The following is a 25228-nucleotide window of genomic DNA, read 5'->3' as shown; positions in this document are numbered from 1 at the left end:
TGAATGAATCAAGGCAGTTTAATTGATTTGACGTATGCCTCATTTTTGATTCGCTGAATGAATAAATGTGGTTTGATTCCTTTAATGAATGAATGTCACTCAGTTAATGAAGTTTGGTTCATTTAATTAATGGTTAAAGTTTGATGCATCGAATGAATCACACCAGTTAGATGAAAAGAATGAACTAATGACGACTGATTCAGTGAATGTTTGAATACAATTAGATTCATTGCATGTATAAAAATACAGTTCCATTGAATGAATGTTGTTTGTTTCATGCCTTTTAATAAAAATGATTGCAGTTTGAATCATTTGACATGTAAATGGAGCCCCACTTTATTTACGTTCGATGTTTGATTCACTAAATAAACAATGTATGAATGAATGAATGCAGTTTGATTCATAATGAACAATTCAAGCTTGAATCATTGAATGTATTTTTTGGGGCTTGGTTGTTTCAATATACGAATGCTGTTTGATTCATTCATGTATTGAAAGCCCTTTGATACATGGAATGGATAAATGAAGCTTGATTCACTGAATCCCTTGTGTGAGAATTTCCGATATTGTTTAATTCATTGATTGTAATGTATGATTGACATTTGATTCACTGTAATTTACATCATTGCATTGAATGAATGAAGATTGAAAACATTAAATGAAGAAGTGGAGTTTGATCCATTGAATAAATGAATGCATTGTGATTCATTGCATTAATAAGTGCTATTTGTTACATTAAATGACTGAATAATATGACGTTCACTTAATGAATGAATAAAGTTTGGTTGAATGACTGCAGTTTTATATACTGAATAAAACAATGACGTGTAATTTATTGAATGAATGAAAGTGGTTCAATTCATTTAATTATGAACTGACATTTGATTGACTGAATGAAGGTAGGTTAATTCATTTAATGTAAATCTGACGTTGGATAATTTGAATGAATAAATGTGGTTTGGTTTGGCATATCAATGAATGCAGTTTGTTCCATTGAATGAATGAATGAAGCTTGATCATTGAAAGAAAGAGTGGAAAATCATTGAATGAGTAAGTTGTGCTTGACTCACTGCATGAATGAGAGGAATTTGATTCATTGAATGTCATTTCATTAATTGAATAACTGAAAGAAGATGGGTTCATTTGCTTGTTTGCATGAACGAATTAAGTTTGATGTATTCAATGAACGAATGACGTTTGATCCTTTGAATGAATGAATGCAGTTTGATTGATTGTATAAGTGCCATGTGACATAGAATGAATTAAGTTTAGTTCATTTAAAAAATGAATAACGTTTGATGCATTGAATGAAGGAGCGCAGTTTTAATGTACTAAATGAACGAATGAAGTTTGATTCATTGAATGATTGAATGTTGCTGGCTTCATTGAATATTTGAGTGGACTTTCATTCATTGAATGACAAAAAGCAATCTGTTTCACTGAACGAATGAATGCTACTTGATTCATTGAATGATTTAGTGCCTTTGATTCATTGCATGAAGGCATTATGCTTTGTGTTTTCATTTAATGAATGAATGCAGTTCGATCTGTTGAATGAATGAGCTTACTTTTCAATTCTGAATGAATGTCTTACATTCATTGAATGAATTAAGGCAGCTCACGTCATTTGATGTATGCCTCATTTCTGATTCGTTGAATGTATCAATATGGTTTGATTCATTCAATGAATGAATGTCACTCAGTTAATGAGGTTTGGTCCATTTAATTAATGGTTAAAGTTTGATGCATCGAATGAATCACACCAGTTAGATGAAAAGAATGAACTAATGACGATTGATTCATTGAATGTTTGAATACAATTAGATTCTTTGCATGTATAAAAATACAGTTTCATTGAATGAATGTTGTTTGTTTCATGCCTTTTTATAAAAATGAATGCAGTTTGAATCATTTGACATGTAAATGGAGCCCCACTAAGTGCACATTATTTACGTTCGATGTTTGATTCACTAAATAAATAAATGCAGTTTGGTTCATTGTATGAATGAATGAATCCAACTTGATTCATAGAATGGAAGAATGAAGCTGGATTCATGGAATGAAGAATTGAGGCTTGAAACATTGAATGTATTTTTGGGGCTTGGTTCTTTCAATGAACGAATGTTGTTTGATTCTTTCATGTATTGAAAGCCCTTTGATACATGGAATGGATGAATGAAGCTTGATTCACTGAATCCCTTGTGTGAGAATTACCGATATTGTTTAATTCATTGATTGTAATGTATGATTGACAGTTGATTCACTGTAATTTACATCATTGCATGAATAAAGCTTGATTCATTGAATGAATGAAGATTGAAAACATTGAATGAAGAAGTGGAGTTTGATCCATTGAATAAATGAATGCATTGTGATTCATTGCATTAATAAGTGCTGTTTGTTACATTAAATACAGAATAATGTGACGTTCACGTAATGAATGAATAAACTTTGGTTGAATGACTGCAGTTTTATATTCTGAATTAAACAATGACGTGTAATTTATTGAATGAATGAATGTGGTTCAATTCATTTAATTATTGACTGACATTTGATTGACTGAATGAAGGTAGGTTAATTCATTTAATGTAAATCTGGCATTGGATAATTTGAATGAATAAATGTGGTTTGGTTTGGCATATCAATGAATGCCGTTTGTTCCATTGAATGAATGAATGAAGCTTGATCATTGAAAGAATGAGTGGAAAATCATTGAATGAGTAAGTTGTGCTTGACTCACTGCATGAATGAGAGGAATTTGATTCATTGAATGGCATTTCATTAATTGAATAACTGAAAGAAGATGGGTTTATTTGCTTGTTTGCATGAAGGAATTAAGTTTGATGTATTCAATGAACGAACGCAGTTTGATCCTTTGAATGAATGAATGCAGTTTGATTGATTGTATAAGTGCCATGTGACATAGAATGAATTAAGTTTAGTTCATTTAAAAAATGAATAACGTTTGATGCATTGAATGAATGAGCGCAGTTTTAATGTACTAAATGAACGTATGAAGTTTGATTCATTGAATGAATGAATGTAGCTGAATATTTCATTGAATATTTGAATGACATTGAATGACAAAAAGCAATCTGTTTCATTGAACGAATGAATGTTACTTGATTCATTGAATGATTTAGTGCCTTTGATTCATTGCTTGAAGGCATTATGCTTTTTGTTTTCATTTAATGAATGAAAGCAGTTGGATCTGATGAATGAATGAGCATACTTTTCTATGCTGAATGAATGACTTCGATTCATTGAATGAATCAAGGCAGTTTAATTGATTTGACGTATGCCTCATTTTTGATTCTCAGAATGAATAAATGTGGTTTGATTCATTTAATGAATGAATGTCACTCAGTTAATGAAGTTTGGTCCGTTTAGTTAATGGTTAAAGTTTGATGCATCGAATGAATCACACCAGTTAGATGAAAAGAATGAACTAATGACGATTGATTCATTCAATGTTTGAATACAATCAGTTTCTTTGCATGTATGAAAATACAGTTTCATTGAATGAATGTTGTTTGTTTCATGCCTTTTTATAAAAATGAATGCAGTTTGAATCATTTGACATGTACATGGAACCCCACTAAGTGCACATTATTTACGTTCGATGTTTGATTCACTAAATAAATAAATGCAGTTTGGTTCATTGTATGAATGAATGAATCCAACTTGATTCATAGAATGGAAGAATGAAGCTGGTTTCATGGAATGAACAATTGAGGCTTGAAACATTGAATGTATTTTTGGGGCTTGGTTCCTTCAATGAACGAATGCTGTTTGATTCATTCATGTATTGAAAGCCCTTTGAGACATGGAATGGATGAATGAAGCTTGATTCACTGAATCCCTTGTGTGAGAATTACCGATATTGTTTAATTCATTGATTGTAATGTATGATTGACATTTGATTCACTGTAATTTACATCATTGCATTGAATGAATGAAGATTGAAAACATTGAATGAAGAAGTGGAGTTTGATCCATTGAATAATTGAATGCATTGTGATTCATTGCATTAATAAGTGCTGTTTGTTACATTAAATGACAGAATAATGTGACGTTGACGTAATGAATGAATAAACTTTGGTTGAATGACTGCACTTTTATATTCTGAATGAAACAATGACGTGTAATTTATTGAATGAATGAATGTGGTTCAATTCATTTAATTTTTGACTGACATTTGATTGACTGAATGAAGGTAGGTTAATTCATTAAATGTAAATCTGGCATTGGATAATTTGAATGAATAAATGTGGTTTGGTTTGGCATATCAATGAATGCCGTTTGTTCCATTGAATGAATGAATGAAGCTTGATCATTGAAAGAATGAGTGGAAAATCATTGAATGAGTAAGTTGTGCTTGACTCACTGCCTGAATGAGAGGAATTTGATTCATTGAATGTCATTTCATTAATTGAATGACTGAAAGAAGATTGGTTCATTTGCTTGTTTGCATGAAGGAATTAAGTTTGATGTATTCAATGAACGAACGAACTTTGATCCTTTGAATGAATGAATGCAGTTTGATTGATTGTATAAGTGCCATGTGACATCGAATGAATTAAGTTTAGTTCATTTGAAAAATGAATAACGTTTGATGCATTGAATGAATGAGCGCAGTTTTAATGTATTAAATGAACGTATGAAGTTTGATTCATTGAATGAATGAATGTAGCTGGTTTCATTGAATATTTGAGTGAAGTTTCATTCATTTAATGACAAAAAGCAATCTGTTTCATTGAACGAATGAATGTTACTTGATTCATTGAATGATTTATTGCCTTTGATTCATTGCATGAAGGCATTATGCTTTTTGTTTTCATTTAATGAATGAAAGCAGTTGGATCTGTTGAATGAATGAGCATACTTTTCTATGCTGAATGAATGACTTCGATTCATTGAATGAATTAAGGCAGTTTAATTGATTTGACGTATGCCTCATTTTTGATTCGCTGAATGAATAAATGTGGTTTGATTCATTTAATGAATGAATGTCACTCAGTTAATGAAGTTTGGTTCATTTAATTAATGGTTAAAGTTTGATGCATCGAATGAATCACACCAGTTAGATGAAAAGAATGAACTAATGACGACTGATTCATTGAATGTTTGAATACAATCAGATTCTTTGCCTGTATAAAAATACAGTTTCATTGAATGAATGTTGTTTGTTTCATGCCTTTTTATAAAAATGAATGCAGTTTGAATCATTTGACATGTAAATGGAGCCCCACTACGTGCACATTATTTACGTTCGATGTTTGATTCACTAAATAAATAAATGCAGTTTGGTTCATTGTATGAATGAATGAATGCAGTTTGATTCATAGAACGGAAGAATGAAGCTTGATTCATGGAATGAACAATTGAGGCTTGAAACATTGAATGTATTTTTGGGGCTTGGTTCTTTCAATGAACGAATGCTGTTTGATTCTTTCATGTATTGAAAGCTCGTTGATACATGGAATGGATGAATGAAGCTTGATTCACTGAATCCCTCGTGTGAGAATTACCGATATTGTTTAATTCATTGATTGTAATGTATGATTGACATTTGATTCACTATAATTTACATCATTGCATGAATAAAGCTTGATTCATTGAATGAATGAAGATTGAAAACATTGAATGAAGAAGTGGAGTTTGATCCATTGAGTAAATGAATGCATTGTGATTCATTGTATTAATAAGTGCTATTTGTTACATTAAATGACAGTATAATATGACGTTCACGGAATGAATGAATAAAGTTTGGTTGAATGACTGCAGTTTTATATTCTGAATGAAACAATGACGTGTAATTTATTGAATGAATGAATGTGGTTCAATTCATTTAATTATTGACTGACATTTGATTGACTGAATGAAAGTAGGTTAATTCATTAAATGTAAATCTGACATTGGATAATTCGAATGAATAAATGTGGTTTGGTTTGGCATATCAATGAATGCCGTTTGTTCCATTGAATGAATGAATGAAGCTTGATCATTGAAAAGAATGAGTGGAAAATCATTGAATGAGTAAGTTGTGCTTGACTCACTGCATGAATGAGAGGAATTTGATTCATTGAATGTCATTTCATTAATTGAATAACTGAAAGAAGATGGGTTCATTTGCTTGTTTGCATGAAGGAATTAAGTTTGATGTATTCAATGAACGAACGCAGTTTGATCCTTTGAATGAATGAATGCAGTTTGATTGATTGTATAAGTGCCATGTGACATAGAATGAATTAAGTTCAGTTCATTTAAAAAAGGAATAACTTTGATGCATTGAATGTATGAGCGCAGTTTTAATGTATTAAATGAACGTATGAAGTTTGATTCATTGAATGAATGAATGTAGTTGGTTTCATTGAATATTTGAGTGGAGTTTCATTCATTGAATGACAAAAAGCAATCTGTTTCATTGAACGAAATGATTGATTTATTGCCTTTGATTCATTGCATGAAGGCATTATGCTTTTTGTTTTCATGTAATGAATGAAAGCAGTTGGATCTGTTGAATGAATGAGCATACTTTTCTATGCTGAATGAATCACTTCGATTCATTGAATGAATCAAGGCAGTTTAATTGATTTGACGTATGCCTCATTTTTGATTCGCTGAATAAATAAATGTGGTTTGATTCATTTAATGAATGAATGTCACTCAGTTAATGAAGTTTGGTTCATTTAATTAATGGTTAAAGTTTGATGCATCGAATGAATCACACCAGTTAGATGAAAAGTATGAAGTAATGACGACTGATTCATTCAATGTTTGAATACAATTAGATTCATTGCATGTATAAAAATACAGTTTCATTGAATGAATGTTGTTTGTTTCATGCCTTTTAATAAAAATGAATGCAGTTTGAATCATTTGACATGTAAATGGAGCCCCACTAAGTGCACTTCATTCACGTTCGGTGTTTGATTCACTAAATAAACAATGCATGAATGAATGAATGCAGTTTGATTCATAATGAACAATTGAAGCTTGAATCATTGAATGTATTTTGGGGGCTTGGTTCTTTCAATATACGAATGCTGTTTGATTCATTCATGTATTGAAAGCCCTTTGGTACATGGAATGAATAAATGAAGCTTGATTCACTGAATCCCTTGTGTGAGAATTACCGATATTGTTTAATTCATTGATTGTAATGTATGATTGACATTTGATTCACTGTAATTTACATCATTGCAATGAATGAATGAAGATTGAAAACATTAAATGAAGAAGTGGAGTTTGATCCATTGAATAAATGAATGCATTGTGATTCATTGCATTAATAAGTGCTATTTGTTACATTAAATGACTGAATAATATGACGTTCACTTAATGAATGATTAAAGTTTGGTTGAATGACTGCAGTTTTATATTCTGAATGAAACAATGACGTGTAATTTATTGAATGAATGAATGTGGTTCAATTCATTTAATTATTGACTGACATTTGATTGACTGAATGAAGGTAGGTTAATTCATTTAATGTAAATCTGGCATTGGATAATTTGAATGAATAAATGTGGTTTGGTTTGGCATATCAATGAATGCCGTTTGTTCCATTGAATGAATGAATGAAGCTTGATCATTGAAAGAATGAGTGGAAAATCATTGAATGAGTAAGTTGTGCTTGACTCACTGCATGAATGAGAGGAATTTGATTCATTGAATGTCATTTCATTAATTGAATAACTGAAAGAAGATGGGTTCATTTGCTTGTTTGCATGAAGGAATTAAGTTTGATGTATTCAATGAACGAACGAACTTTGATCCTTTGAATGAATGAATGCAGTTTGATTGATTGTATAAGTGCCATGTGACATAGAATGAATTAAGTTTAGTTCATTTAAAAAATGAATAACGTTTGATGCATTGAATGAATGAGCGCAGTTTTAATGTATTAAATGAACGTATTCATTTGATTCATTGAATGAATGAATGTAGCTGGTTTCATTGAATATTTGAGTGGAGTTTCATTCATTGAATGACAAAAAGCAATCTGTTTCATTGAACGAATGAATGTTACTTGATTCGTTGAATGATTTAGTGCCTTTGATTCATTGCTTGAAGGCATTATGCTTTTTGTTTTCATTTAATGAATGAAAGCAGTTGGATCTGATGAATGAATGAGCATACTTTTCTATGCTGAATGAATGACTTCGATTCATTGAATGAATCATGGCAGTTTAATTGATTTGACGTATGCCTCATTTTTGATTCTCAGAATGAATAAATGTGGTTTGATTCATTTAATGAATGAATGTCACTCAGTTAATGAAGTTTGTTCCGTTTAGTTAATGGTTAAAGTTTGATGCATCGAATGAATCACACCAGTTAGATGAAAAGAATGAACTAATGACGATTGATTCATTGAATGTTTGAATACAATCAGTTTCTTTGCATGTATGAAAATACAGTTTCATTGAATGAATGTTGTTTGTTTCATGCCTTTTTAAGTTTAGTTCATTTAAAAAATGAATAACGTTTGATGCATTGAATGAATGAGCGCAGTTTTAATGTATTAAATGAACGTATGAAGTTTGATTCATTGAATGAATGAATGTAGCTGGTTTCATTGAATATTTGAGTGAAGTTTCATTCATTTAATGACAAAAAGCAATCTGTTTCATTGAACGAATGAATGTTACTTGATTCATTGAATGATTTATTGCCTTTGATTCATTGCATGAAGGCATTATGCTTTTTGTTTTCATTTAATGAATGAAAGCAGTTGGATCTGATGAATGAATGAGCATACTTTTCTATGCTGAATGAATGACTTCGATTCATTGAATGAATTAAGGCAGTTTAATTGATTTGACGTATGCCTAATTTTTGATTCGCTGAATGAATAAATGTGGTTTGATTCATTTAATGAATGAATGTCACTCAGTTAATGAAGTTTGGTTCATTTAATTAATGGTTAAAGTTTGATGCATCGAATGAATCACACCAGTTAGATGAAAAGAATGAACTAATGACGACTGATTCATTGAATGTTTGAATACAATTAGATTCATTGCATGTATAAAAATACAGTTTCATTGAATGAATGTTGTTTGTTTCATGCCTTTTAATAAAAATGAATGCAGTTTGAATCATTTGACATGTAAATGGAGCCCCACTAAGTGCACTTCATTTACGTTCGATGTTTGATTCACTAAATAAATAAATGCAGTTTGGTTCATTGTATGAATGAATGAATGCAGTTTGATTCATAGAACGGAAGAATGAAGCTTGATTCATGGAATGAACAATTGAGGCTTGAAACATTGAATGTATTTTTGGGGCTTGGTTCTTTCAATGAACGAATGCTGTTTGATTCTTTCATGTATTGAAAGCCCGTTGATACATGGAATGGATGAATGAAGCTTGATTCACTCAATCCCTTGTGTGAGAATTACCGATATTGTTTAATTCATTGATTGTAATGTATGATTGACAGTTGATTCACTATAATTTACATCATTGCATGAATAAAGCTTGATTCATTGAATGAATGAAGATTGAAAACATTGAATGAAGAAGTGGAGTTTGATCCATTGAATAATTGAATACATTGTGATTCATTGCATTAATAAGTGCGGTTTGTTACATTAAATGACAGAATAATGTGACGTTCACGTAATGAATGAATAAACTTTGGTTGAATGACTGCAGTTTTATATTCTGAATGAAACAATGACGTGTAATTTGTTGAATGAATGAATGTGGTTCAATTCATTTAATTATTGACTGACATTTGATTGACTGAATGAAGGTAGGTTAATTCATTAAACGTAAATCTGGCATTGGATAATTTGAATGAATAAATGTGGTTTGGTTTGGCATATCAATGAATGCCGTTTGTTCAATTGAATGAATGAATGAAGCTTGATCATTGAAAGAATGAGTGGAAAATCATTGAATGAGTAAGTTGTGCTTGACTCACTGCATGAATGAGAGGAATTTGATTCATTGAATGTCATTTCATTAATTGAATAACTGAAAGAAGTTGGGTTCATTTGCTTGTTTGCATGAAGGAATTAAGTTTGATGTATTCAATGAACGAACGAACTTTGATCCTTTGAATGAATGAATGCAGTTTGATTGATTGTATAAGTGCCATGTGACATAGAATGAATTAAGTTTAGTTCATTTAAAAAATGAATAACGTTTGATGCATTGAATGAATGAGCGCAGTTTTATTGTATTAAATGAACGTATGAAGTTTGATTCATTGAATGAATGAATGTCGCTGGTTTCATTGAATATTTGAGTGAAGTTTCATTCATTTAATGACGAAAAGCAATCTGTTTCATTGAACGAATGAATGTTACTTGATTCATTGAATGATTTATTGCCTTTGATTCATTGCATGAAGGCATTATGCTTTTTGTTTTCATTTAATGAATGAAAGCAGTTGGATCTGTTGAATGAATGAGCATACTTTTCTATGCTGAATGAATGACTTCGATTCATTGAATGAATTAAGGCAGTTTAATTGATTTGACGTATGCCTCATTTTTGATTCGCTGAATGAATAAATGTGGTTTGATTCATTGAATGAATGAATGTCACTCAGTTAATGAAGTTTGGTTCATTTAATTAATGGTTAAAGTTTGATGCATCGAATGAATCACACCAGTTAGATGAAAAGAATGAACTAATGGCGACTGATTCATTGAATGTTTGAATACAATTAGATTCATTGCATGTATAAAAATACAGTTTCATTGAATGAATGTTTTTTGTTTCATGCCTTTTTATAAAAATGAATGCAGTTTGAATCATTTGACATGTAAATGGAGCCCCACTAAGTGCACTTCATTTACGTTCGATGTTTGATTCACTAAATAAACAATGCATGAATGAATGAATGCAGTTTGATTCATAATGAACAATTGAAGCTTGAATCATTGAATGTATTTTTGGGGCTTGGTTGTTTCAATATACGAATGCTGTTTGATTCATTCATGTATTGAAAGCCCTTTGATACATGGAATGGATAAATGAAGCTTGATTCACTGAATCCCTTGTGTGAGAATTACCGATATTGTTTAATTCATTGATTGTAATGTATGATTAACATTTGATTCACTGTAATTTACATCATTGCATTGAATGAATGAAGATTGAAAACATTAAATGAAGAAGTGGAGTTTGATCCATTGAATAAATGAATGCATTGTGATTCATTGCATTAATAAGTGCTATTTGTTACATTAAATAACTGAATAATACGACGTTCACTTAATGAATGATTAAAGTTTGGTTGAATGACTGCAGTTTTATATACTGAATAAAACAATGACGTGTAATTTATTGAATGAATGAAAGTGGTTCAATTCATTTAATTATTAACTGACATTTGATTGACTGAATGAAGGTAGGTTAATTCATTTAATGTAAATCTGACGTTGGATAATTTGAATGAATAAATGTGGTTTGGTTTGGCATATCAATGAACGCAGTTTGTTCCATTGAATGAATGAATGAAGCTTGATCATTGAATGAATGAGTGGAAAATCATTGAATGAGTAAGTTGTGCTTGACTCACTGCATGAATGAGAAAAATTTGATTCATTGAATGTCATTTCATTAATTGAATGACTGAAAGAAGATGGGTTCATTTGCTTGTTTGCATGAAGGAATTAAGTTTGATGTATTCAATGAACGAATGACGTTTGATCCTTTGAATGAATGAATGCAGTTTGATTGATTGTATAAGTGCCATGTGACATAGAATGAATTAAGTTTAGTTCATTTAAAAAATGAATAACGTTTGATGCATTGAATGAAGAGCGCAGTTTTAATGTATTAAATGAACGTATGAAGTTTGATTCATTGAATGAATGAATGTCGCTGGTTTCATTGAATATTTGAGTGGAGTTTCATTCATTGAATGACAAAAAGCAATCTGTTTCATTGAACGAACGAATGTTACTTGATTCATTGAATGATTTAGTGCCTTTGATTCATTGCTTGAAGGCATTATGCTTTTTGTTTTCATTTAATGAATGAAAGCAGTTGGATCTGATGAATGAATGAGCATACTTTTCTATGCTGAATGAATGACTTCGATTCATTGAATGAATCAAGGCAGTTTCATTGATTTGACGTATGCCTCATTTTTGATTCGCAGAATGAATAAATGTGGTTTGATTCATTTAATGAATGAATGTCAATCAGTTAATGAAGTTTGGTCCGTTTAGTTAATGGTTAAAGTTTGATGCATCGAATGAATCACACCAGTTAGATGAAAAGAATGAACTAATGACGATTGATTCATTGAATGTTTGAATACAATCAGATTCTTTGCATGTATAAAAATACAGTTTCATTGAATGAATGTAGTTTGTTTCATGCCGTTTTATAAAAATGAATGCAGTTTGAATCATTTGACATGTACATGGAACCCCACTAAGTGCACATTATTTACGTTCGATGTTTGATTCACTAAATAAATAAATGCAGTTTGGTTCATTGTATGAATGAATGAATGCAGTTTGATTCATAGAACGGAAGAATGAAGCTTGATTCATGGAATGAACAATTGAGGCTTGAAACATTGAATGTATTTTTGGGGCTTGGTTCTTTCAATGAACGAATGCTGTTTGATTCTTTCATGTATTGAAAGCCCTTTGATACATGGAATGGATGAATGAAGCTTGATTCACTGAATCCCTTGTGTTCATTACCGATATTGTTTAATTCATTGATTGTAATGTATGATTGACAGTTGATTCACTGTAATTTACATCATTGCATGAATAAAGCTTGATTCATTGAATGAATGAAGATTGAAAACATTGAATGAAGAGGTGGAGTTTGATCCATTGAATAAATGAATGCATTGTGAATCATGGCATTAATAAGTGCTGTTTGTTACATTAAATGACAGAATAATGTGACGTTCACGTAATGAATGAATAAACTTTGGTTGAATGACTGCAATTTTATATTCTGAATGAAACAATGACGTGTAATTTATTGAATGAATGAATGTGGTTCATTTCATTTAATTATTGACTGACATTTGATTGACTGAATCAAGGCAGTTTAATTGATTTGACGTATGCCTCATTTTTGATTCGCTGAATGAATAAATGTGGATTGATTCATTTAATGAATGAATGTCACTCAGTTAATGAAGTTTGGTTCATTTAATTAATTGTTAAATTTTGATGCATCGAATGAATCACACCAGTTAGATGAAAAGAATGAACTAATGACGATTGATTCATTGAATGTTTGAATACAATTAGATTCATTGCATGTATAAAAATACAGTTTCATTGAATGAATGTTGTTTGTTTCATGCCCTTTAATAAAAATGATTGCAGTTTGAATCATTTGGCATGTAAATGGAGCCCCACTAAGTGCACATTATTTACATTCGATGTTTGATTCACTAAATAAATAAATGCAGTTTGGTTCATTGTATGAATGAATGAATGCAGTTTGATTCATAGAACGGAAGAATGAAGCTTGATTCATGGAATGAACAATTGAGGCTTGAAACATTGAATGTATTTTTGGGGCTTGGTTCTTTCAATGAACGAATGCTGTTTGATTCATTCATGTATTGAAAGCCCTTTGATACATGGAATGGATGAATGAAGCTTGATTCACTGAATCCCTTGTGTGAGAATTACCGATATTGTTTAATTCATTGATTGTAATGTATGATTGACAATTGATTCACTGTAATTTACATCATTGCATGAATAAAGCTTGATTCGTTGAATGAATGAAGATTGAAAACATTGAATGAAGAAGTGGAGTTTGATCCATTGAATAAATGATTGCATTGTGATTCATTGCATTAATAAGTGCTGTTTGTTTCATTAAATGACAGAATAATGTGACGTTCACGTAATGAATGAATAAACTTTGGTTGAATGACTGCAGTTTTATATTCTGAAGGAAACAATGACGTGTAATTTATTGAATGAATGAATGTGGTTCAATTCATTTAATTAGTGACCGACATTTGATTGACTGAATGAAGGAAGGTTAATTCATTTAATGTAAATCTGACGTTGGATAATTTGAATGAATAAATGTGGTTTGGTTTGGCATATCAATGAATGCAGTTTGTTCCATTGAATGAATGAATGAAGCTTGATCATTGAAAGAATGAGTGGAAAATCATTGAATGAGTAAGTTGTGCTTGACTCACTGCATGAATGAGAGGAATTTGATTCATTGAATGTATTTCATTAATTGAATAACTGAAAGAAGATGGGTTCATTTGCTTGTTTGCATGAAGGAATTAAGTTTGATGTATTCAATGAACGAATGACGTTTGATCCTTTGAATGAATGAATGCTGTTTGATTGATTGTATAAGTGCCATGTGACATAGAATGAATTAAGTTTAGTTCATTTAAAAAATGAATAACGTTTGATGCATTGAATGTATGAGCGCAGTTTTAATGTATTAAATGAACGTATGAAGTTTGATTCATTGAATGAATGAATGTAGCTGGTTTCATTGAAGTTTGATTGAATGACTGCAGTTTTATATACTGATTAAAACAATGACGTGTAATTTATTGAATGAATGAAAGTGGTTCAATTCATTTAATTATTGACTGACATTTGATTGACTGAATGAAGGTAGGTTAATTCATTTAATGTAAATCTGACGTTGGATAATTTGAATGAATAAATGTGGTTTGGTTTGGCATATCAATGAACTCAGTTTGTTCCATTGAATGAATGAATGAAGCTTGATCATTGAATGAATGAGTGGAAAATCATTGAATGAGTAAGTTGTGCTTGACTCACTGCATGAATGAGAAAAATTTGATTCATTGAATGTCAAATCATTAATTGTTTGTTTGCATGTTTGCATGAAGGAATTAAGTTTGATGTATTCAATGAACGAATGACGTTTGATCCTTTGAATGAATGAATGCAGTTTGATTGATTGTATAAGTGCCATGTGACATAGAATGAATTAAGTTTAGTTCATTTAAAAAATGAATAACGTTTAATGCATTGAATGAATGAGCGCAGTTTTAATGTATTAAATGAACGTATGAAGTTTGATTCATTGAATGAATGAATGTAGCTTGTTTCATTGAATATTTGAGTGGAGTTTCATTCATTGAATGACAAAAAGCAATCTGTTTCATTGAACGAATGAATGTTACTTGATTCATTGAATGATTTAGTGCCTTTGATTCATTGCTTGAAGGCATTATGCTTTTTGTTTTCATTTAATGAATGAAAGCAGTTGGATCTGATGAATGAATGAGCATACTTTTCTATGCTGAATGAATGACTTCGATTCATTGAATGAATCAAGGCAGTTTAATTGATTTGACGTATGCCTCATTTTTGATTCGCAGAATGAATAAATGTGGTTTGATTCATTTAATGAATGAATGTCACTCAGTTAATGATGTTTGGTCCGTTTAGTTAATGGTTAAAGTTTGATGCATCGAATGAATCACACCAGTTAGATGAAAAGAATGAACTAATGACGATTGATTCATTGAATGTTTGAATACAATCAGATTCCTTGCATGTATAAAAATACAGTTTCATTGAATGAATGTTGTTTGTTTCATGCTTTTTTATAAAAATGAATGCAGTTTGAATCATTTGACATGTACATGGAACCCCACTAAGTGCACAATATTTACGTTCGATGTTTGATTCACTAAATAAATAAATGCAGTTTGGTTCATTGTATGAATGAATGAATGCAGTTTGATTCATAGAACGGAAGAATGAAGCTTGATTCATGGAATGAACACTTGAGGCTTGAAACATTGAATGTATTTTTGGGGCTTGGTTCTTTCAATGAACAAATGCTGTTTGATTCCTTCATGTATTGAAAGCCCTTTGATACATGGAATGGATGAATGAAGCTTGATTCACTGAAGCCCTTGTGTGAGAATTACCGATATTGTTTAATTCATTGATTGTAATGTATGATTGACAGTTGATTCACTGTAATTTACATCATTGCATGAATAAAGCTTGATTCATTGAATGAATGAAGATTGAAAACATTGAATGAAGAGGTGGAGTTTGATCCATTGAATAAATGAATGCATTGTGAATCATTGCATTAATAAGTGCTGTTTGTTACATTAAATGACAGAATAATGTGACGTTCACGTAATGAATGAATAAACTTTGGTTGAATGACTGCAGTTTTATATTCTGAATGAAACAATGACGTGTAATTTATTGAATGAATGAATGTGGTTCAATTCATTTAATTATTGACTGACATTTGATTGACTGAATGAAGTTAGGTTAATTCATTTAATGTAAATCTGGCATTGGATAATTTGAATGAATAAATGTGGTTTGGTTTGGCATATCAATGAATGCCGTTTGTTCCATTGAATGAATGAATGAAGCTTGATCATTGAAAGAATGAGTGGAAAATCATTGAATGAGTAAGGTGTGCTTGACTCACTGTATGAATGAGAGGAATTTGACTCATTGAATGTGATTTCATTAATTGAATAACTGAAAGAAGATGGGTTCATTTGCTTGTTTGCATGAAGGAATTAAGTTTGATGTATTCAATGAACGAACGCAGTTTGATCCTTTGAATGAATGAATGCAGTTTGATTGATTGTATAAGTGCCATGTGACATAGAATGAATTAAGTTTAGTTCATTTAAAAAATGAATAACGTTTGATGCATTGAATGAATGAGCGCAGTTTTAATGTATTAAATGAACGTATGAAGTTTGATTCATTGAATGAATGAATGTAGCTGGTTTCATTGAATATTTGAGTGGAGTTTCATTCATTGAATGACAAAAAGCAATCTGTTTCATTGAACGAATTGAATGATTTATTGCCTTTGATTCATTGCATGAAGGCATTATGCTTTTTGTTTTCATTTAATGAATGAAAGCAGTTGGATCTGTTGAATGAATGAGCATACTTTTCTATGCTGAATGAATGACTTCGATTCATTGAATGAATTAAGGCAGTTTAATTGATTTGACGTATGCCTCATTTTTGATTCGCTGAATGAATAAATGTGGTTTGATTCATTTAATGAATGAATGTCACTCAGTTAATGAAGTTTGGTTCATTTAATTAATGGTTAAAGTTTGATGCATCCAATGAATCACACCAGTTAGATGAAATGAATGAACTAATGACGACTGATTCATTGAATGTTTGAATACAATTAGATTCATTGCATGTATATAAATACATTTTCATTGAATGAATGTTGTTTGTTTCATGCCTTTTAATAAAAATGAATGCAGTTTGAATCATTTGACATGTAAATGGAACCCCACTAAGTGCACATTATTTACGTTCGATGTTTGATTCACTAAATAAATAAATGCAGTTTGGTTCATTGTATGAATGAATGAATCCAACTTGATTCATAGAATGGAAGAATGAAGCTGGATTCATGGAATGAACAATTGAGGCTTGAAACATTGAATGTATTTTTGGGGCTTGGTTGTTTCAATATACGAATGCTGTTTGATTCATTCATGTATTGAAAGCCCTTTGATACATGGAATGGATAAATGAAGCTTGATTCACTGAATCCCTTGTGTGAGAATTACCGATATTGTTTAAATCATTGATTGTAATGTATGATTGACATTTGATTCACTGTAATTTACATCATTGCATTGAATGAATGAAGATTGAAAACATGAAATGAAGAAGTGGAGTTTGATCCATTGAATAAATGAATGCATTGTGATTCATTGCATTAATAAGTGCTATTTGTTACATTAAATGACTGAATAATATGACGTTCACTTAATGAATGATTAAAGTTTGGTTGAATGACTGCAGTTTTATATACTGAATAAAACAATGACGTGTAATTTATTGAATGAATGAAAGTGGTTCAATTCATTTAATTATTAACTGACATTTGATTGACTGAATGAAGGTAGGTTAATTCATTTAATGTAAATCTGACGTTGGATAATTTGAATGAATATATGTGGTTTGGTTTGGCATATCAATGAACGCAGTTTGTTCCATTGAATGAATGAATGAAGCTTGATCATTGAATGAATGAGTGGAAAATCATTGAATGAGTAAGTTGTGCTTGACTCACTGCATGAATGAGAAAAATTTGATTCATTGAATGTCATTTCATTAATTGAATGACTGAAAGAAGATGGGTTCATTTGCTTGTTTGCATGAAGGAATTAAGTTTGATGTATTCAATGAACGAATGACGTTTGATCCTTTGAATGAATGAATGCAGTTTGATTGATTGTATAAGTGCCATGTGACAGAGAATGAATTAAGTTTAGTTCATTTAAAAAATGAATAACGTTTGATGCATTGAATGAATGAGCGCAGTTTTAATGTATTAAATGAACGTATGAAGTTTGATTCATTGAATGAATGAATGTAGCTGGTTTCATTGAATATTTGAGTGGAGTTTCATTCATTGAATGACAAAAAGCAATCTGTTTCATTGAACGAATGAATGTTACTTGATTCATTGAATGATTTAGTGCCTTTGATTCATTGCTTGAAGGCATTATGCTTTTTGTTTTCATTTAATGAATGAAAGCAGTTGGATCTGATGAATGAATGAGCATACTTTTCTATGCTGAATGAATGACTTCGATTCATTGAATGAATCAAGGCAGTTTAATTGATTTGACGTATGCGAAACTTTTGATTCGCAGAATGAATAAATGTGGTTTGATTCATTTAATGAATGAATGTCAATCAGTTAATGAAGTTTGGTCCGTTTAGTTAATGGTTAAAGTTTGATGCATCGAATGAATCACACCAGTTAGATGAAAAGAATGAACTAATGACGATTGATTCATTGAATGTTTGAATACAATCAGATTCTTTGCATGTATAAAAATACAGTTTCATTGAATGAATGTAGTTTGTTTCATGCCTTTTTATAAAAATGATTGCAGTTTGAATCATTTGGCATGTAAATGGAGCCCCACTAAGTGCACATTATTTACGTTCGATGTTTGATTCACTAAATAAATAAATGCAGTTTGGTTCATTGTATGAATGAATGAATGCAGTTTGATTCATAGAACGGAAGAATGAAGCTTGATTCATGGAATGAACAATTGAGGCTTGAAACATTGAATGTATTTTTGGGGCTTGGTTCTTTCAATGAACGAATGCTGTTTGATTCTTTCATGTATTGAAAGCCCTTTGATACATGGAATGGATGAATGAAGCTTGATTCACTGAATCCCTTGTGTTCATTACCGATATTGTTTAATTCATTGATTGTAATGTATGATTGACAGTTGATTCACTGTAATTTACATCATAGCATGAATAAAACTTGATTCATTGAATGAATGAAGATTGAAAACATTGAATGAAGAAGTGGAGTTTGATCCATTGAATAAATGAATGCATTGTGATTCATTGCATTAATAAGTACTGTTTGTTACATTAAATGACAGAATAATATGACGTTCACCTAATGAATGAATAAACTTTGGTTGAATGACTGCAGTTTTATATTCTGAATGAAACAATGATGTGTAATTTATTGAATGAATGAATGTGGTTCAATTCATTTAATTATTGACTGACATTTGATTGACTGAATGAAGTTAGGTTAATTCATTTAATGTAAATCTGGCATTGGATAATTTGAATGAATAAATGTGGTTTGGTTTGGCATATCAATGAATTCCGTTTGTTCAATTGAATGAATGATTGAAGCTTGATCATTGAAAGAATGAGTGGAAAATCATTGAATGAGTAAGTTGTGCTTGACTCACTGCATGAATGAGAGGAATTTGATTCATTGAATGTCATTTCATTAATTGAATAACTGAAAGAAGATGGGTTCATTTGCTTGTTTGCATGAAGGAATTAAGTTTGGATCTGTTGAATGAATGAGCATACTTTTCTATGCTGAATGAATGACTTCGATTCATTGAATGAATTAAGGCAGTTTAATTGATTTGACGTATGCCTCATTTTTGATTCGCTGAATGAATAAATGTGGTTTGATTCATTTAATGAATGAATGTCACTCATTTAATGAAGTTTGGTTCATTTAATTAATGGTTAAAGTTTGATGCATCGAATGAATCACACCAGTTAGATGAAAAGAATGAACTAATGACGACTGATTCATTGAATGTTTGAATACAATTAGATTCATTGCATGTATAAAAATACAGTTTCATTGAATGAATGTTGTTTGTTTCATGCCTTTTAATAAAAATGATTCCAGTTTGAATCATTTGACATGTAAATGGAGCCCCACTAAGTGCACTTCATTTACGTTCGATGTTTGATTCACTAAATAAACAATGTATGAATGAATGAATGCAGCTTGATTCATAATGAACAATTGAAGCTTGAATCATTGAATGTATTTTTGGGGCTTGGTTGTTTCAATATACGAATGCTGTTTGATTCATTCATGTATTGAAAGCCCTTTGATACATGGAATGGATAAATGAAGCTTGATTCACTGAATCCCTTGTGTGAGAATTACCGATATTGTTTAATTCATTGATTGTAATGTATGATTGACATTTGATTCACTGTAATTTACATCATTGCATTGAATGAATTAAGATTGAAAACATTAAATGAAGAAGTGGAGTTTGATCCATTGAATAAATGAATGCATTGTGATTCATTGCATTAATAAGTGCTATTTGTTACATTAAATGACTGAATAATATGACGTTCACTTAATGAATGAATAAACTTTGGTTGAATGACTGCAGTTTTATATACTGAATAAAACAATGACGTGTAATTTATTGAATGAATGAAAGTGGTTCAATTCATTTAATTATTAACTGACATTTGATTGACTGAATGAAGGTAGGTTAATTCATTTAATGTAAATCTGACGTTGGATAATTTGAATGAATAAATGTGGTTTGGTTTGGCATATCAATGAATGCAGTTTGTTCCATTGAATGAATGAATGAATGAAGCTTGATCATTGAATGAATGAGTGGAAAATCATTGAATGAGTAAGTTGTGCTTGACTCACTGCATGAATGAGAAAAATTTGATTCATTGAATGTCATTTCATTAATTGAATGACTGAAAGAAGTTGGGTTCATTTGCTTGTTTGCATGAAGGAATTAAGTTTGATGTATTCAATGAACGAATGACGTTTGTTCCTTTGAATGAATGAATGCAGTTTGAATGATTGTATAAGTGCCATGTGACATAGAATGAATTAAGTTTGGTTCATTTAAAAAATGAATAATGTTTGATGCATTGAATGTATGAGGGCAGTTTTAATGTATTAAATGAACGTATGAAGTTTGATTCATTGAATGAATGAATGTAGCTGGTTTCATTGAATATTTGAGTGGAGTTTCATTCATTGAATGACAAAAAGCAATCTGTTTCATTGAACGAATGAATGTTACTTGATTCATTGAATGATTTATTGCCTTTGATTCATTGCATGAAGGCATTATGCTTTTTGTTTTCATTTAATGAATGAAAGCAGTTGGATCTGATGAATGAATGAGCATACTTTTCTATGCTGAATGAATGACTTCGAATGAATCAAGGCAGTTTAATTGATTTGACGTATGCCTCATTTTTGATTGCAGAATGAATAACTGTGGTTTGATTCATTTAATGAATGAATGTCACTCAGTTAATGAAGTTTGGTTCATTTAATTAATGGTTAAAGTTTGATGCATCGAATGAATGACATTATGCAATCAAAAATGAGGCATACGTCAAATCAATTAAACTGCCTTGATTCATTCAATGAATCGAAGTCATTCATTCAGCATAGAAAAGTATGCTCATTCATTCATCAGATCCAACTGCTTTCATTCATTAAATGAAAACAAAAAGCATAATGCCTTCAAGCATAATGTCATTCATTCGATGCATCAAACTTTAACCATTAACTAAACTGACCAAACTTCATTAACTGAGTGACATTCATTCATTAAATGACATTATGCTTAAAGGCATTGTGCTTTTTGTTTTCATTTAATGAATGAAAGCAGTTGGATCTGATGAATGAATGAGCATACTTTTCGATGCTGAATGAATGACTTCGATTCATTGAATGAATCAAGGCAGTTTAATTGATTTGACGTATGCCTCATTTTTGATTGCAGAATGAATAAATGTGGTTTGATTCATTTAATGAATGAATGTCACTCAGTTAATGAAGTTTGGTCCGTTTAGTTAATGGTTAACGTTTGATGCATCGAATGATTTTTGATTCGCTGAATGAAAAAAAGTGGTTTGATTCATTTAATGAATGAATGTCACTCAGTTAATGAAGTTTGGTTCATTTAATTAATGGTTAAAGTTTGATGCATCGAATGAATCACACCAGTTAGATGAAAAGAATGAACTAATGACGACTGATTCATTGAATGTTTGAATACAATTAGATTCTTTGCATGTATAAAAATACAGTTTCATTGAATGAATGTTGTTTGTTTTATGCCTTTTCATCAGATCCAACTGCTTTCATTCATTAAATGAAAACAAAAAGCATAATGCCTTCATGCAATGAATCAAAGGCACTAAATCATTCAATGAATCAAGTAGCATTCATTCGTTCAGTGAAACAGATTGCTTTTTGTCATTCAATGAATGAAAGTCCACTCAAATATTCAATGAAGCCAGCAACATTCAATCATTCAATGAATCAAACTTCATTCGTTCATTTAGTACATTAAAACTGCGCTCATTCATTCAATGCATCAAACGTTATTCATTTTTTAAATGAACTAAACTTAAATCATTGTATGTCACATGGCACTTATACAATCAATCAAACTGCATTCATTCATTCAAAGGATCAAACTGCGTTCGTTCATTGAATACATCAAACTTAATTCCTTCATGCAAACAAGCAAATGAACCCATCTTCTTTCAGTCATTCAATTAATGAAATGACATTCAATGAATCAAATTTTTCTCATTCATGCAGTGAGTCAAGCACAACTTACTCATTCAATGATTTTCCACTCATTCATTCAATGATCAAGCTTCATTCATTCATTCAATGGAACAAACTGCATTCATTGATATGCCAAACCAAACCACATTTATTCATTCAAATTATCCAACGTCAGATTTACATTAAATGAATTAACCTACCTTCATTCAGTCAATCAAATGTCAGTTAATAATTAAATGAATTGAACCACTTTCATTCATTCAATAAATTACACGTCATTGTTTTATTCAGTATATAAAACTGCAGTCATTCAACCAAACTTTATTCATTCATTAGGTGAACGTCATATTATTCAGTCATTTAATGTAACAAATAGCACTTATTAATGCAATGAATCACAATGCATTCATTTATTCAATGGATCAAACTCCACTTCTTCATTTAATGTTTTCAATCTTCATTCATTCAATGCAATGATGTAAATTACAGTGAATCAAATGTCAATCATACAATACAATCAATGAATTAAACAATATTGGTAATTCTCACACAAGGGATTCAGTGAATCAAGCTTCATTTATACATTCCATGTATCAAAGGGCTTTCAATACATGAATGAATCAAACAGCATTCGTATATTGTAACAACCAAGCCCCAAAAATACATTCAATGATTCAAGCTTCAATTGTTCATTATGAATCAAACTGCATTCATTCATTCATACATTGTTTATTTAGTGAATCAAACATCGAACGTAAATGAAGTGCACTTAATGGGGCTCCATAAACATGTCAAATGATTCAAACTGCAATCATTTTTATTAAAAGGCATGAAACAAACAACATTCATTCAGTGAAACTGTATTTTTATACATGCAATGAATCTAATTGTATTCAAACATTCAATGAATCAGTCGTCATTAGTTCATTCTTTTCATCTAACTGGTGTGATTCATTCGATGCATCAAACTTTAACCATTAATTAAATGAACCAAGCTTCATTAACTGAGTGACAGTCATTCATTAAATGAATCAAACCACATTTATTCATTCAGCGAATCAAAAATGAGGCATACGTCAAATCAATTAAACTGCCTTAATTCATTCAATGAATCGAAGTCATTCATTCAGCATAGAAAAGTATGCTCATTCATTCAACAGATCCAACTGCTATCATTCATTAAATGAAAACAAAAAGCATAATGCCTTCATGCAATGAATCAAAGGCTATAATAAATCATTCAATGAAACAGATTGCTTTTTGTCATTCAATGAATGAAACTCCACTCAAATATTCAATGAAACCAGCTACATTCATTCATTCAATGAATCAAACTTCATACGTTCATTTAATACATAAAAACTGCGCTCATTCATTCAATGCATCAAACGTTATTCATTTTTTAAATGAACGAAACTTAATTCATTCTATGTCACATGGCACTTATACAATGAACCAACCTGCATTTATTTATTTAGTGAAGCAAACATCGAACGTAAATAATGTGCACTTAGTGGGGTTCCATGTACATGTCATATGATTCAAACTGCATTCATTTTTATAAAAAGGCATGAAACAAACAACATTCATTCAATGAAACTGTATTTTTATACATGCAAAGAATCTGATTGTATTCAAACATTCAATGAATCAATCGTCATTAGTTCATTCTTTTCATCTAACTGGTGTCATTCATTCGATGCATCAAACTTTAACCATTAATTAAATGAACCAAACTTCATTAACTGAGTGACATTCATTCATTGAATGAATCAAACCACATTTATTCATTCTGCAATCAAAAATGAGGCATACGTCAAATCAATTAAACTGCCTTGAGTCATTCAATGAATCGAAGTCATTCATTCAGCATAGAAAAGTATGCTCATTCATTCATCAGATCCAACTGCTTTCATTCATTAAATGAAAACAAAAAGCATAATGCCTTCAAGCATAATGTCATTTAATGAATGAATGTCACTCAGTTAATGAAGTTTGGTCCGTTTAGTTAATGGTTAAAGTTTGATGCATCGAATGAATCACCCCAGTTAGATGAAAAGAATGAACTAATGACGACTGATTCATTGAATGTTTGAATACAATTAGATTCTTTGCATGTATAAAAATACAGTTTCATTGAATGAATGTTGTTTGTTTTATGCCTTTTTATAAAAATGAATGCAGTTTGAATAATTTGACATGTACATGGAACCCCACTAAGTACACTTCCTTTACGTTCGATGTTTGATTCACTAAATAAACAATGTATGAATAAATGAATGCAGTTTGATTCATAGAACGGAAGAATGAAGCTTGATTCATGCAATGAACAATTGAGGCTTGAAACATT

The sequence above is a fragment of the Chiloscyllium plagiosum genome, unplaced genomic scaffold (assembly GCF_037043375.1).
Source record: "Chiloscyllium plagiosum isolate Xiang-an unplaced genomic scaffold, Cpla_swu_hap1 HiC_scaffold_3, whole genome shotgun sequence".
In the NCBI taxonomy this organism is placed as follows: Eukaryota; Metazoa; Chordata; class Chondrichthyes; order Orectolobiformes; family Hemiscylliidae; genus Chiloscyllium; species Chiloscyllium plagiosum.
The sequence above is the reverse complement of the archived record's forward strand: the minus strand, read 5'-3'. Positions refer to the sequence as shown.